The 12,878-nt window shown below is 48.4% G+C and overlaps 1 protein-coding gene across 2 annotated transcripts in view; it reads right to left on the bottom strand.

Annotated features, from left to right (window-relative positions):
- Positions 1-11,839, bottom strand: part of LOC118881001 (NADPH--cytochrome P450 reductase) — a 71,656-nt gene extending 59,817 nt beyond the window's left edge. Inside the window, exon 1 of one of the 2 annotated variants that reach the window (XM_036825257.1) lies at positions 11,820-11,839. The gene's annotated coding sequence lies outside the window, so the exon portion shown is untranslated. Of the gene's footprint in view, positions 1-3,358; positions 3,428-11,819 lie in introns of those variants that run through there. The other variant, XM_036825250.1, reaches the window with a different exon arrangement.
- Between the last annotated feature and the right edge of the window lie 1,039 nt (positions 11,840-12,878).

The raw sequence follows: 12,878 nt of genomic DNA, 5'->3' as shown, positions 1-12,878 counted from the left end.
AGACTTTTTATAATGAGCACTTAATAATTTTGTAAACAGAAAAAATACATTTTTATAAAAAACAGTCATTTCTCCATTTCAATTTTCAAATGAATCTGACACATAGTAAAAAGTTAAATCTGAAATTATATCATCATTTGACAAACCATGTGTCAGAGCCGTGGAGGACTTGTGTGTTTTGTTCACTGCTATAGGCCCAACACCTCAAATAGTGCCTGATATATCATAGGTAATCAACATCTGTTAAATGAATACATTTAAAAGCTCATAAATGTTCCAGTTCTTCCCCTTCTAAGAATTCATTATGCAAAAATATTTGTCCAATCGCTGAAAGATAAAGAACAAGGCTAATCATTGTAGCAGAATTCATAACAGTAAAAGGCTGCAAACAACATACATTTTTTTCAATAATATTGGTTACTGGGATATTGTCATTTTTAAAAAGAATGAGGTTTTAAAAAAGGAATGAGGTAGATCTTTACATAGTGCTATAGAAAGACATCATGTTAAGTAATAAAAAGCAAGACTCAGAACAGCATGACTAGTTTCATCTTAATTCTGTGTTTTAAATTTAAATAGTAAAAAATTCCTGCTGTTTTAAGTAAAAAAAAAAAAATCTAGGTAATAAATGTTTTTATATGTGAAGAAAAATATCTGGAGAATATATACTACACCACTAGCAGTAATTTTTTTGTCTCAGTGTAAGGCTATGAGGAATGTTCACTATTATATTGAGTATTTCTATAAGAGGTTTTTTTTTAAAACATCTTTATTGAAGTATAATTGCTTTACAATGTTGTGTTAGTTTCTGCAGTGTAACAAAGTGAATCAGCTATACATATACATATATCCCCATATCCCCTCCCTCTTGTGTCTCCCTCCCACCCTCCCTATTCCAGCTCTCTAGGTGGTCACAAAGCACCGAGCTGATCTCCCTGTGCTATGCAGCTGCTTCCCACTAGCTATCTATTTTACATTTGGTAGTGTATATATGTCAATGTTACTCTCTCACTTCATCCCAGCTTACCCTTCCCCCTCCCCATGTCCTCAAGTCCATTCTCTACATCTGTGTCTTTATTCCTGTCCTGCCCCTAGGTTCGTCAGAACCATTTTTTTTTTTTAGATTCCATTATATGTGTTACCATACGGTATTTATTTTTCTCCTTTTGATATGAGTATTTTTTAAAATAATGAGCACTTAGTAATTTTGTAAACAGAATAAAATCTATTTTTATAAAAAGTCATTTCTCCATTTCACTTTTTTCTCATTTTAATTTTTAAATGAATCTGACATGTAAGTTAAATCCCATAGCACTAAACTGAGGTCCCCGGGCCTGGGGTGGTTTGGTGAAAGGCACACAGTGCTAGTGCCCGAGCTAGGGCTCAGGTCCCCTGACACCCCACCCTCCACCCCATCCAGGGCTCTCCTCCTTCCTAAAGCATGAGGAAGCAGATGTTGCCGGGGCAGCTGGGCCCTCTGGAACCACGAAAAGTCCCACAATTACAGAAGCCTCTATTAGGAAAAAAAAAAAAAAAGTTGCTTAAGAGCTACATTTTTATGAACTTGAAATGTTCCATGAGTTTAACAAGTAAATGTTCTGGATTTGCCAAGCAGTTCTGATTTCAAATAGTCTATCTCCTAAGTACACGTGAACTTTATTGAACTCAGATCCTGATGTTCAAGGGGTTAAGGAAGGATCATTTCAGAGTCACTGGCATGTCCTAAAATTTAAGGCTTGTCTGGCAACAAGCACCTCATACACCTCATGATTGTTTACAAACTCATACCACTCAGGAGTTTCACCTGCCTTACTCATGCTGACTGCAATCAAGGTTGCTATTTCCAGGTGCTCAAACCTATCTGTAACTTTTTCAAGTGCTAGACACGAAGGATTTGGGAGAGTTAACGATCACTCTGAAGTTTTCAACACTACAACCCAACTGGAAGCCAATATTCTATTCTCTGAAATGCAGACCACTTTTTTAGACTTGATTAAACTAGGTGGTATGAAAATCATGAGAAGCTCAGGAACTGACCATTCTCTCAAAAGGAAAATGAGAACTCCGTAGAGGGACACAAAGAAAAGAAAGCGATTTCTTCTGGGTTCACTGCTTTACTAACTGGGACTTTTGGACTTTTTTCCTGATCAAGCCAACTCCACAACCACTCAAAGGGGACTTGTGTAGACAGAACTTGTGAGTGGTTGATGAATCAGTGATTTCTCCCCAAACAGGTGGGCCTGTGAATTACAGCATTGCACAGTGAGGACACTGGATCCCAGAGAGTTAGTTAACTGCTCAACTTACGTGGAATGTCACAGTTCTCAATGTCACCCTCCGAGACCCTCTCTTCTGAGCCTCAGAACCTCAACCCTGTGGGGGCCTACAGGGTGGGCTGTATCACTATCTGGGCTACTGAGTAGGAAACAGAGGCTCCAAGAAGTTGTGTCCTGCCAAGATGCCAAGGTTCCAACCGAGGACTACCCATTCCAGACCTGTCTCCCTTGGTCTTAGCACTATTCCCTACTTCGGCCAAGGTCACAAGGAAGGCTGTATTTTGTCGGTCTAAGAGAGGAGGCAGCCACGTTCTTTGAAATGGCCCCAAACTTCTCAGTACTGGTCACCGGCTCACACAGTGGTGACTCTCATCGAGAAATGAAAAGCAAAAAGTCGAGGTCAAGTGCCCCCGCCGCCCAGAAGACCTCCACCTCTTTCCCAATTGCTCCCACGAGCTAAGGGTATCACGGTTGCCCAGCAAAGCCCGGCAAAGCACCTGCCAAGGCACCTGCCCGAGAGGAGCACTGTCCCCCAGGGATGCCGCCGGCACGCAGAACGTTTCCCAGGAGAGGCAGGGCTGGCGGGCTCGACTGAGCCCACCTGATGCTGCGAGGTCAGATTCGGGTCCCACCCACACTCAACGAGCGCGTCCTACGTGAGTGAACCCAACAACTGGCCGCCTCCTGAGGCCCACTGTACAGACGGGGAAACTGAGGCTCGGAGAGGAAAAGTGGCTTAGCCCAAGGGTGGCGGCGTGGGGGATGGAGCCCTCTCACGCCGAGACCCGATCCTCCGCCGAAGCGCCGGTAGGGCGCCTTCGGCCGTGGAAACGATGACCCTCAAGCCTCCGCGAGAGGTCAGCTCGAGGGGAAGGGCCACCCTAAGAAGGGCCGAAATGGGAGCCGCGCTTTCCGCGCCGCCGTCGGGCGAATTGGGCAGCGAGCCGGCCCAAGAGCCCGCCCCCATGCCAAGGGCCCGGGCGGCCGAGGCGGCCAGAAGGCGTCGGGCCCCGGAGCCCGGGCACCCAGAGTCCTGGCGACCGGACGCCGCCAATCCAGCACCAGCGAACGCACGTACTCACCACGGTCGGCCGGCTGCAGTACGGGCACCTGAGGAGGACGCAGGCCCACACCACTGAGGCGCTACCACCGCCCGCGCCGGCTGCGGGGGTGGGAGCGTGGCCGACGGCGGCGCCGCTCCTCCCAACCCGGCCGTGCGCTTGTTTCTGGGGCCAGGCCTCCCCCCTGCGAATCCGCGCTCTTGGTACGGCCCTGAAGGCCACGCCCCCTCAGCGTCTCAGCTCAGCAGAGGGACCTCGGAGCCCAGCGTGTAGTCCGGGAGGGGGTGGGAGTCTCCTCACGCCTTTGACAGTTCCGTGGGGGCAGTAGCCGTGAGCCGCGCCGTCTGGCCTCCTGCTGCCGGCCGCCGCTCGCGTGTGTTCGCGACTCTTTCTCCTCCACGATCCTCAGTGCCCTCGCCTGAAAATGGCGAACCTGCATGAACAGTGTCGGGGTCCCTCCAGCCTGGGACTGGAATGCTGGCCTGCTTGGGTCGGGGGGCAGGAAGTGAGCAGGCAGGGGGCGAGGACTGGACCGAAGAGGCAGGAGGGGGCAGAGGGCACTTCGGGTTTGGAAAGATAGGCTGTCTTGGTCGGGGGTAAGAAGCCCACCTCTTCCTCCTGCCGTGGTTCCTATGTTACAGGATTATGAAGATTAGATGATATAACTCATGTTCATAAACAATTTAGCTCAGTGCGATAGTAAGTGCTCTAGAAATGTAAGTTGTTGTTGTTGTTGTTGTTATTATTATTACAGGCTCTGCTGGGAATTCCTTTTGGAACAGTGGGCAACTCACTTCGTTCAGAACCCGTTCTCCATCTTTAAAAATGGGACCCACCAACGACAACCAATTACTTTGAAAATACTAAAGGCCTATATAAGGAGAGGATTATTCCCGTGGCCCCAGTTTTAGGCTTCCATCTTTCCAGTCTGTCAGGAACATGTCTGATTCACCCCATTGAATCAGTCCCTCCAACAGGTTGGATGAATGCAGTAGCCCTCAGGGTGGGGCGTACCCCTGTCTAACTAAGGGACTGAATGTGTAACTCCTATGCTAGGCCCTCAAGAGAGCAGTAGGGAAATTCATCCCCCAGATCTCTGATACTCCCTCTCACCTTTTCACCACCTTGCTGAACAATCTTCCCCGCGTGTCCCAGAGAGGCTTCAAACTTTGCCTCTGAATCCTTGCACCCTGCTTCTGTGAAGCCAGAACACATACCACTGAATTCTCTCTCTCTGCTGATAGCATCTCTGAGGCAGGAGACAGGCATCTTCTTTTACTTTTTCCCATTAAACCAGTAGCTGAGTCCTAGGGATTCTATCTCCAGGACCACCCTCCCCCTTTCTCATCTTTCCTGCTCTCCCTGCCCTAGTTTAGGCCTACCTGGGTTCACCTTTCACCTGGATGATCTCAGCAGTTCCTGACTCGAATGCCACCTCCAGTTTCTTCTATACCTATACCAGGGAAACTTCCTCTTATACTGCTCTGCTCAGTGCCCTACCTTCCTGTCCCGTAAACTTTCCTCCTCAAAACATACTCTCACTAGCCAGCTGGGAAAAAAAATGTAAGTTGGAGACACATCTCACACCTTACACTAATATAAACTCCTGATAGATAAAAGATGTAAACAATTTTTAAAAAGAGAAGAAAAAGGAAAAGTTCTACAAGAAACCATGGGAGAATTGTGTTACTCTCCAAGAGGACTTTCTGAGTTAGAAGCCATATATGACTGAGAAAACCACTACATAAAAATCAAAACTTGGGACTTCCCTGGTGGCACAGTGGTTAAGAATCCGCCTGTCAATGCAGGGGACACGGGTTCGATCCCTGGTCCGGGAAGATCCCACATGCCGCAGAGCAACTAAGCCCGTGCGCCACGACTACTGAGCCTGCGTGCCGCAACTACTGAAGCCCACGTGCCTAGGAGCCCGTGCACCACAACAAGAGAAGCCACCGCGATGAAAAGCCTGCGCACTGCAATGAAGGATAGCCCCCGCTCGCCACAACTAGAGAAAGCTTGCGCACAGCAACGAAGACCCAAAGCAGCCAAAATTTTTTTAAAAAGGTAAACAGATTAAAAAAAATCAAAACTTAATGTGTGACAAAGACCTACAGGCAAAGTCCAAAGGCAAAGGACAAACCAGGAGGAAATATTTGTCTAATAAACAGCCTCTACTAATTAATAAGACTTATTAATATAAAAGGGCAAAAGATAGGAATCATCAGTTCACAGAAGAAAAAATACAAATGGCCCTTAACCATATGAAAAGTTATTCAACCCCACACATAGAAAAAATGCAAATTAAAAGTTGACCAAGATACTGGTTTTCACCTACAATGATGACAAAATCTGAAAGTTTGATGACACAGGGTCAGTGGAGCTGTGTGGAAAAAGACACTGTCATTTATTGTTTCCCCATCCAAACATGAATATCATCCAGCTATAAAGAAGACAAATAAGGAAGCTCATTGCTGACACAGAACAATCTCTCAGATAAATTGATGAACGAAAAATACAAGGTGATGGCCAATAGGCAGGGAATGCTACTGTTGGTGTTTTTAAAAGCATTGCAGTGGGGGAAAGTGGAGGAGAAAAATGTACATACTGTGGATATATATTTGGTTGTATGTGTATGACCTCTGTGGAAAGAAAAAAAGAGATAGCATTGGTTGTCTCTAGAGGAATGGGAGAACCGGGACCAAGGGCAAAGGAAGCGTCACTGTACACCCTTTGTATCTTTCACATCTTGTGCCTTATGAATGTTTTATTTATTCTAAGTCAAATACGGAAATACTTTTAAAAATACTCAGACAACCTTGTCACTGGCCAAAGAACCAACTATTTTACTGGTTCCCAATAGGTAAAGAACAGTGTCTATCCACTTCATTTTTCTTAAATCAAAATTCAACACGTGTGGGGTTACAGACAACAGTTTCCTGCCAACTCCCCTCTGTTGCGCCTCATCTTCACTGCCCGGAAAGAATCACTTCTTACCTCGTTTCGCACTTGCTTCTGGTCCTTATTTCCATGCTGGTAAATAAATGTTTGTGTGGCTGCCTGTTGTCTGAAATATTAGGTGTTACCTCTAGAGTCCTGCTAATGGTGAGTTAGGTTATTAAAACCACAGCCCACCTCCCCTGCCCACATGTCAACATAATTATTTATATACCTATTTTACTTCCTCTGTTAATCATTTTGATAATTGAAATAGTAGCCTTGGACCGTTATTTCTTGAGCCATCCACCGCAAGCAGTATCTTTTCATGCCGTACCATGAAGCTCTCAGCATCCTTGCCCTTCCCTTTGCTCTGTACCCCCGCCTCTGTCTCCCCACTTAGCTGTCTGAACTTCCATATTTTCATTACTGAGCTTGACAACATTTGCATTGTACATAATATGTTCTTTGCTTTGTCCCTTGAGCCTAAAAGTCAAGTCATCAAGCAGCACTGACTTTGTTGTCACATTGTACAGGGGATGCACAGCCGAACCAACCACCCCTATGATTACAGGGCTCGTGCTGTGTGTCCTCTTTCTGAAAGTTCATTTTTTTCCCCCCGGCACAATTTAAAAGAAACAGATCCTCAATCTCTCCAGGGATCTGGTGTATCAAGCTTTTTTCCTGAGACTCCCTCCAAGGTTCTCAGGCACACCCCAGCCCCCATCCATACTGGTTACTGTAAAGGACGAGGCTGATTCCTATCTGTGTTTCGGTTCTCATAAAGGGGCACAACAGTTTGTGGAATGAACGGATTGCCTTAGTCTGGAATGCAGAAAGAGCGTTCAAAATCTGGCCCCAACGTATCTTTCCAGCTTGATCTTTATAACTTTTGTCCACAAATTCTACACTGTAGCAAAACTGGATGAATCCAGTTTTGTACATGCTGTGCATTTTTATTCCTCTGAGCCACTAGGAATGTTGTTCTCTTCCATGTTTATATGTCCATCTCCTACCAATGCTTCCACCTCTGGAAGATGCCCTGATCCCTCCAGAAGTGATGGCTCCCTCACTACTGTCCAGCTCTCCAAGGCCCAGAGTATTTCCTTCTTTAAATTATGTCTCGTCAGTCTTGAGTGTCTCCAGGGCAGGTCTGTCTCAGAAGCCTCTTCTCTCTCTGCCTCCCAACCCCCAGGTTCTGCCAGATGCAGACAGCATGGAGGCATTTGCGGGATGAGCCACAGAGGATTCAGGAAAGGCGGCCTGGAGTTAAGGGGCTTGGGCTTGGGTGAACGAGAATGAGGGTCCAAGGGGCAGGGGTGCCAGAGCCAAGGCTGGAATGAGAGGGAGACAGGGAAATGGACTGCGGTCAGGGCAGAACAAGGACTTTGTGACCTGTCCAGGCCACTGCTTTGTTGCTTTTGGAAGGGCTGTGTCCTTCCACTGAACAGAATGGAAGAAGGTTTATCCAGGTGAAGGTGCGGGCACCACTGCATTAAGGGCTCATCAGGAAGATGTGGTCTTCTAAGGGAGAGATGGGGGCCATCAGGATAGGGCCTTTCTCTGCCGTCCCACACCCTCTTCCCACAAGGTTCTTCTGAATGTGAACAACCTGAAAGCTCAGAGCACCTACAACAGACAGAAAGCTCAGGGACTGGGGGTCCAGAAACTGACCCCTAAAGCAAAGCTTCTCTCCACAGCAGAAGATTTTATACGTATAACATCCCACAAAGCTAAGGACTGTACCCTGTGTCCATACCTTTTGATTGCCATGATCCCTTGAAGCCTTTCCTTGCTCTATAGAACCAAACGTTCACTGAGCACTTGCAATGGGCTCCCACTTGCTATGGGACAGAAGGGAGGAGCTAATTACCATTTATTGAGCACCAACTAGATCCCGAGCGCTGTGCTAAGCAGTCTACAGGTGTTACCGCAAATCTTCTCTCAAAAGTATACACTATAATTCCCATTTGACAGATGAGTAAACAGAGGCTCAGAGAGGTGAGGGGATGTGTCCCAAGCTCCCCAAGATCCCACAACTAGTAAGTGTTTAAACTGTGACTGGGGCCTGCTACCCACCGGTGAGTGTGTCAAGCACATCCAAACCCTTCCCACTTCACCCCAACCCTGGGAGCCGTCCTTTCCCCTGGGGGAACTCACCCAGCCTAGGAGGGGGGCTTTGTGCCACTCTTGCTTCGGAGTGGTACCATTTCTCACGCTGGTGGAGGCTCCCCCCAGCCCCACCCAGGGCAGTTCTGCCTTGGAGGGTTCAGCCTCTCAGGGCCCCTGTCCCAGTCAGCCTGACTCTTTCCTGCTCCCTCTGACTCCGGCTTCCTCCTTCTCGGGTGCACAGTCTTACAGCCTCCGAGATCCACTTCACAACCCCTTGCCTTGAGCAGGAACTCACTCCAGGTGTGTTGAAAGGGGCTGCCCTGTCTACTTATAGAGCCAGGGATGCGGCAGTCACCAGAGCACAGAGGCACAGAACCTCCATCTGGAAATCAGGAGCCAAATTCTGCTTTGACTGCTAACCAGATGCACGGCCTCCCTGGATAAGAAATCAGTTTCTTTATCAGCAAAATGGGGAGGAAAACCCTGTCTCGCCCCACCTCTTCTCCCAGGTGTTCTGAGGTTCGTGGTGATGACCAAAGGATGGATTTGTGACGGCAGGGCCGAAGGCAGGGATGCAGGTGAGACTTATTGTCAAAGAGGAGCAGGGGGAGGAGCCTGAAGACACACTTCCCCGACCTCTAAGCCTCTGGCCAAACCTCATGCCTGACCTCGTGCCTAGGGGGACTCTGAACTTCCTGAAGTTCTCCGATGAGCACTTGGTCTTGCCCCCATTTTACAGATGAGGAAACTAAGGCAACGAAATAAAGCAGCTCCATCTGGCTGGTGCACCCAAAGTCTGTTCTTTCTCCATTGATGGGATGGTTCTCTGCCCAAACCTCCTTACAAAGGAGAGAACCACTGCCTTATGGGGCTCACTTGGCCAGACATCCTAGTTCCCTCTGATTTCAGGGGCAGCTGGCTCAGCCTGCCCAAAGGCTCCCTGGCTGGTCAGGAGCCAGGTCCTTATGAGAAGGAGCAGAGGCCCTGGCTGCGGGGCTTACTAAGCCAGTTGGGTGTGTGTGGGCCTGCTGGCTGCAGGGTGAGCTGGCCAGTGGGGGGTAGCTGTGGATATCCTGTCTGGAGACAGTGTCTGGCAACGATGTGAATTGTTGCCAGGGAACAGCTGAGAGGACGAGAGGGCAGGGGCAGCGGGAGCTAGAAAGAGAAGTCACTGAAACCTGGGGGCTTCCAGAAGGGACGGTGAAAGTACAGGAGATAGCGGAGGCCCTGGCTGGATGTCTCAAAGGGCAGTTCATGGCCCCCATACATCAGAATCATCATGGGGCCTATTAAAACTGCCAATTCCTAGGGCATCCCTACCCCCAGCTGTTGGACCAGACTCTCCAGAGGCAAGGCAGAAATTGACATTTTAAATAAGCTTCACTCTTATCCACACTGGAATATGAGAACCACTGCCTTATGGGGCTCACTTGGCCAGAACAGGGGTGAGGGTGGCATGTCCACGGCAAGGCACACCTCAGGTGGATCCAAATGCAAAAACAGATAAAGAGGAGGGAGTGGTTGCTTTGAAGGAGAAGCTCAGGTGATGACTGGCCTGGCTCCCCGGGGTGTGAAAATTTCCCCAGACCTTCCTCACAGCCTCCCTGCCACCCCACGCTCCTAGTCCTCTAACCTCGTCCAAAGTTCAACAATTTCAGAGGCAGCCCTGAAATGAAAGAACAAACATAGCCTTTGGCAACAGCAGGTCGAATTCCCAATCTGGATGCCGCCAAGGCCCAGACAGCTGTGTAACCTTGGATGGGTACTGTGGGTCCTTGTAATGCGGCCCCTTGGGGTCTGGGTGAGGAGTAAATGGGTTAGTGGGCATGAAGTAGCCAAGTGTCTGTTGGTTCTCAGGGACCAGGGTTCCTTCCTCTTTCCTGTTTCCTACATATGAGCCCCTCCCCCGCCCAGCCCCCTTCCCTTTGTTCCTTTCTCTGTTATGCAACGAAGGTTTAAATTATTCCTGGGTTTGGGGCCGCTGCAAAGCCAATGGGAGGGAGACTCTGTAACGGGAGGTTTCGGAAGCCACGTCTTCCCTGCCTACCTCCCTATTCTTGTCCACAGTGCTGCTAGGTCAGGCCCTCCGCCCCTCTCCTCACTATTGCAAAGAGCCCTGTGATTACGTTCCCCATATCGCCGGGCTGCAGCAGCTCCAGCTGTTGACACGGCAACCAGAACCCAGTGACAGCCATTGAGAAAGAGCCTCTGAGGGCAAGGCTGCTTGGCTTCCATCTACATTCAGTTCAACGGCACTGCCTGGGAGCACCTACCGTGGGCCTTAGCGGAAATGGAAATGAGTTAGAGCTGGTCCCTGGCTTTAAGGGGCTGGTGGTCTCCGGGCCAAGATAGAGAATCTACTGGTCTAGTTGAATGATTCTCAAAGTGTGGTCCCCAAACCAGGAACATCAGCGTCACCTTTGAATTTGTTCGAGATGCCACATTTCAGGCTCCTTCCAAAGTCTACTGAATCAGAAATTCTGGGGGAGAGGGGATCCTGAAATCTGGCTTTTAACAAAAGCCCCGCAGGTGATGCTGATGCAGGCTGAAGTTTGAGGACCACGGATCTAATTAAAACCTCACCCAATCCCGAGAGCTGGGGTCTGTTGTTCCCGTATCACAGATGAGGGAACGGAGGCTCTGTCCTGCTCTGTGTGCAGACTAGCTGACAGCTTATGAAGGGTTTGGATTCTCAGGTCCCTCCCGGTGTCAAATTCTACCTCTGCAGCACCTGTGATAAAGTAATGAGCAGATATACTTTTTCCTGGATCCTGGCTGGAGAAACATAGAGGTATCTTAACACTGTGTGCAGCAGGGTCGGGGCAGAGTGACAATGCAGGCAGAAACGAAAACCTCACAACGGGAGCAGAGAAGAGCTGGGAGTAGGGTCAGAAAGAACAGCAGCCCTGGTGACAACCACCTGCCCCAAATGTGGGGACACTGAGCTGACATAACGCCCCCCAGCCGAGGCCATCCAGGCTTCTAAGCCCGACCCCAATCCTGAGACCTTCTCTCCTGTGTTCACTCACCTGCAGGCTAGGTTGGTCTCTTCCCTCGCTTTTGCCCCCACAGGCTCTCAGGGTCCCCTCTTACACAGCATCTGCCTGAACATCCGCCTCCCTAAATTTGGAATCACCTCTTCGGCAACAAATGACTTCCAGCCTCTCTTTGCCCACATCCCATGACTGGGCACTCACTGCCTTTTCAGGCAGCCCATCCATCTGTGAAAGCTCTGACGGGCTTAAGTTTCCTTTTGAATGAGCTGACATCCATCCCCGTGTAATTTCCACCTTTTACGATATGAGTTAGTCTAATCCCCTGTAACAGAGATTACAGGCTTATTTTAAAGTAAGAATATCTATCTCAATTATTTCCCATGAATCTACCACCCACCTTTGCGGATAAACAAGGCAGGTAGAACATACCAACTCATTACCTTGAAAACAGTAGGAACAACAAGATGAGGTGAAAGTAGAAAGGGGCAGGAGGAAGGGCAGGAGGTGGTGGAGGGAAAGATCGCTGACTTGGAGCCTCCGTCTTGCCACTTCCTCCCCAAGAGACACTGGCAGGACCTCAGCAGTTTTCACAGGATTCCCCTTCGAGAAAAAGAATACGATATTACAAATACGATTTTCCAGAACTTGTTTCTTTTTGTTGAATAAAGTCACAGTTGGATGGTTTGTAATGACAGAAAAGGTAAAACTCACTTAGTGCACCTTCAGTGATCATTTCACATGTATTATTGTTTTCAGCAAATGGGGATCTTGAAACTTAAGCGACTTCAGCTTCGTGGAAATCTGCCTCTGACTCTGGGCCTCAGTTTCTCATCTGTAAAATGGGGGTGAACCTAGCCACCTTGCAAAGTTGGTCTGAGAATTAAACAAGCTAACGGAAGGGGAAATCATCTGCTGAGATATTATTATGTTATTAATATTATTATTATATTATCTGATTTCTAAAGATGAATGCTTGGAGTCTGGGTATGAGGGAAACTGGTTGATTGTTTCTATTGAGGGGAAGAGGGGCAGAAGTGAATCCCAGCTTAGCATTCTGCCTGGGGGAGACCACAGCTGGAGCTCTGGGACAGAACCAGTAGAACCAGTGAGTTTGGAGGACAGATCTCTAGAAAAAGACAATGGAACATCCCCTTGTCTCCCATCACTGTTTTTGGGTTTTGCTTTTCAGGCTTATTTTTCACAGGATTCTTTGCAAAGTGGGCCTCAATGCAATTTCTTGGGGGAGGGGCTTTGCCCACATTTGGGATCAGAGAGACTTTTCAACCCCAGAGGTAGCTCTCCAGGGCCTGTGAGAGACCCTTCGCTTCTGGGGGGTCATGTCCCACAAGGAAGGAAAGCCTCTTGAGTGGAGCCAGGGGGATGATAACAGGATTATTTTAATCATTTTAGCAACACTGGCTCTGCCAAGTCTGCCAAGAGAAAAGGATGTGGTAGGTCAGGAAATTAAAACAACTCTGGCCTCTTTCCCCAGAATGTGT

This window comes from Balaenoptera musculus, chromosome 15 (assembly GCF_009873245.2).
Source record: "Balaenoptera musculus isolate JJ_BM4_2016_0621 chromosome 15, mBalMus1.pri.v3, whole genome shotgun sequence".
NCBI classification, from domain to species: Eukaryota; Metazoa; Chordata; class Mammalia; order Artiodactyla; family Balaenopteridae; genus Balaenoptera; species Balaenoptera musculus.
This window is presented reverse-complemented; position numbering and strand designations above follow the sequence as displayed.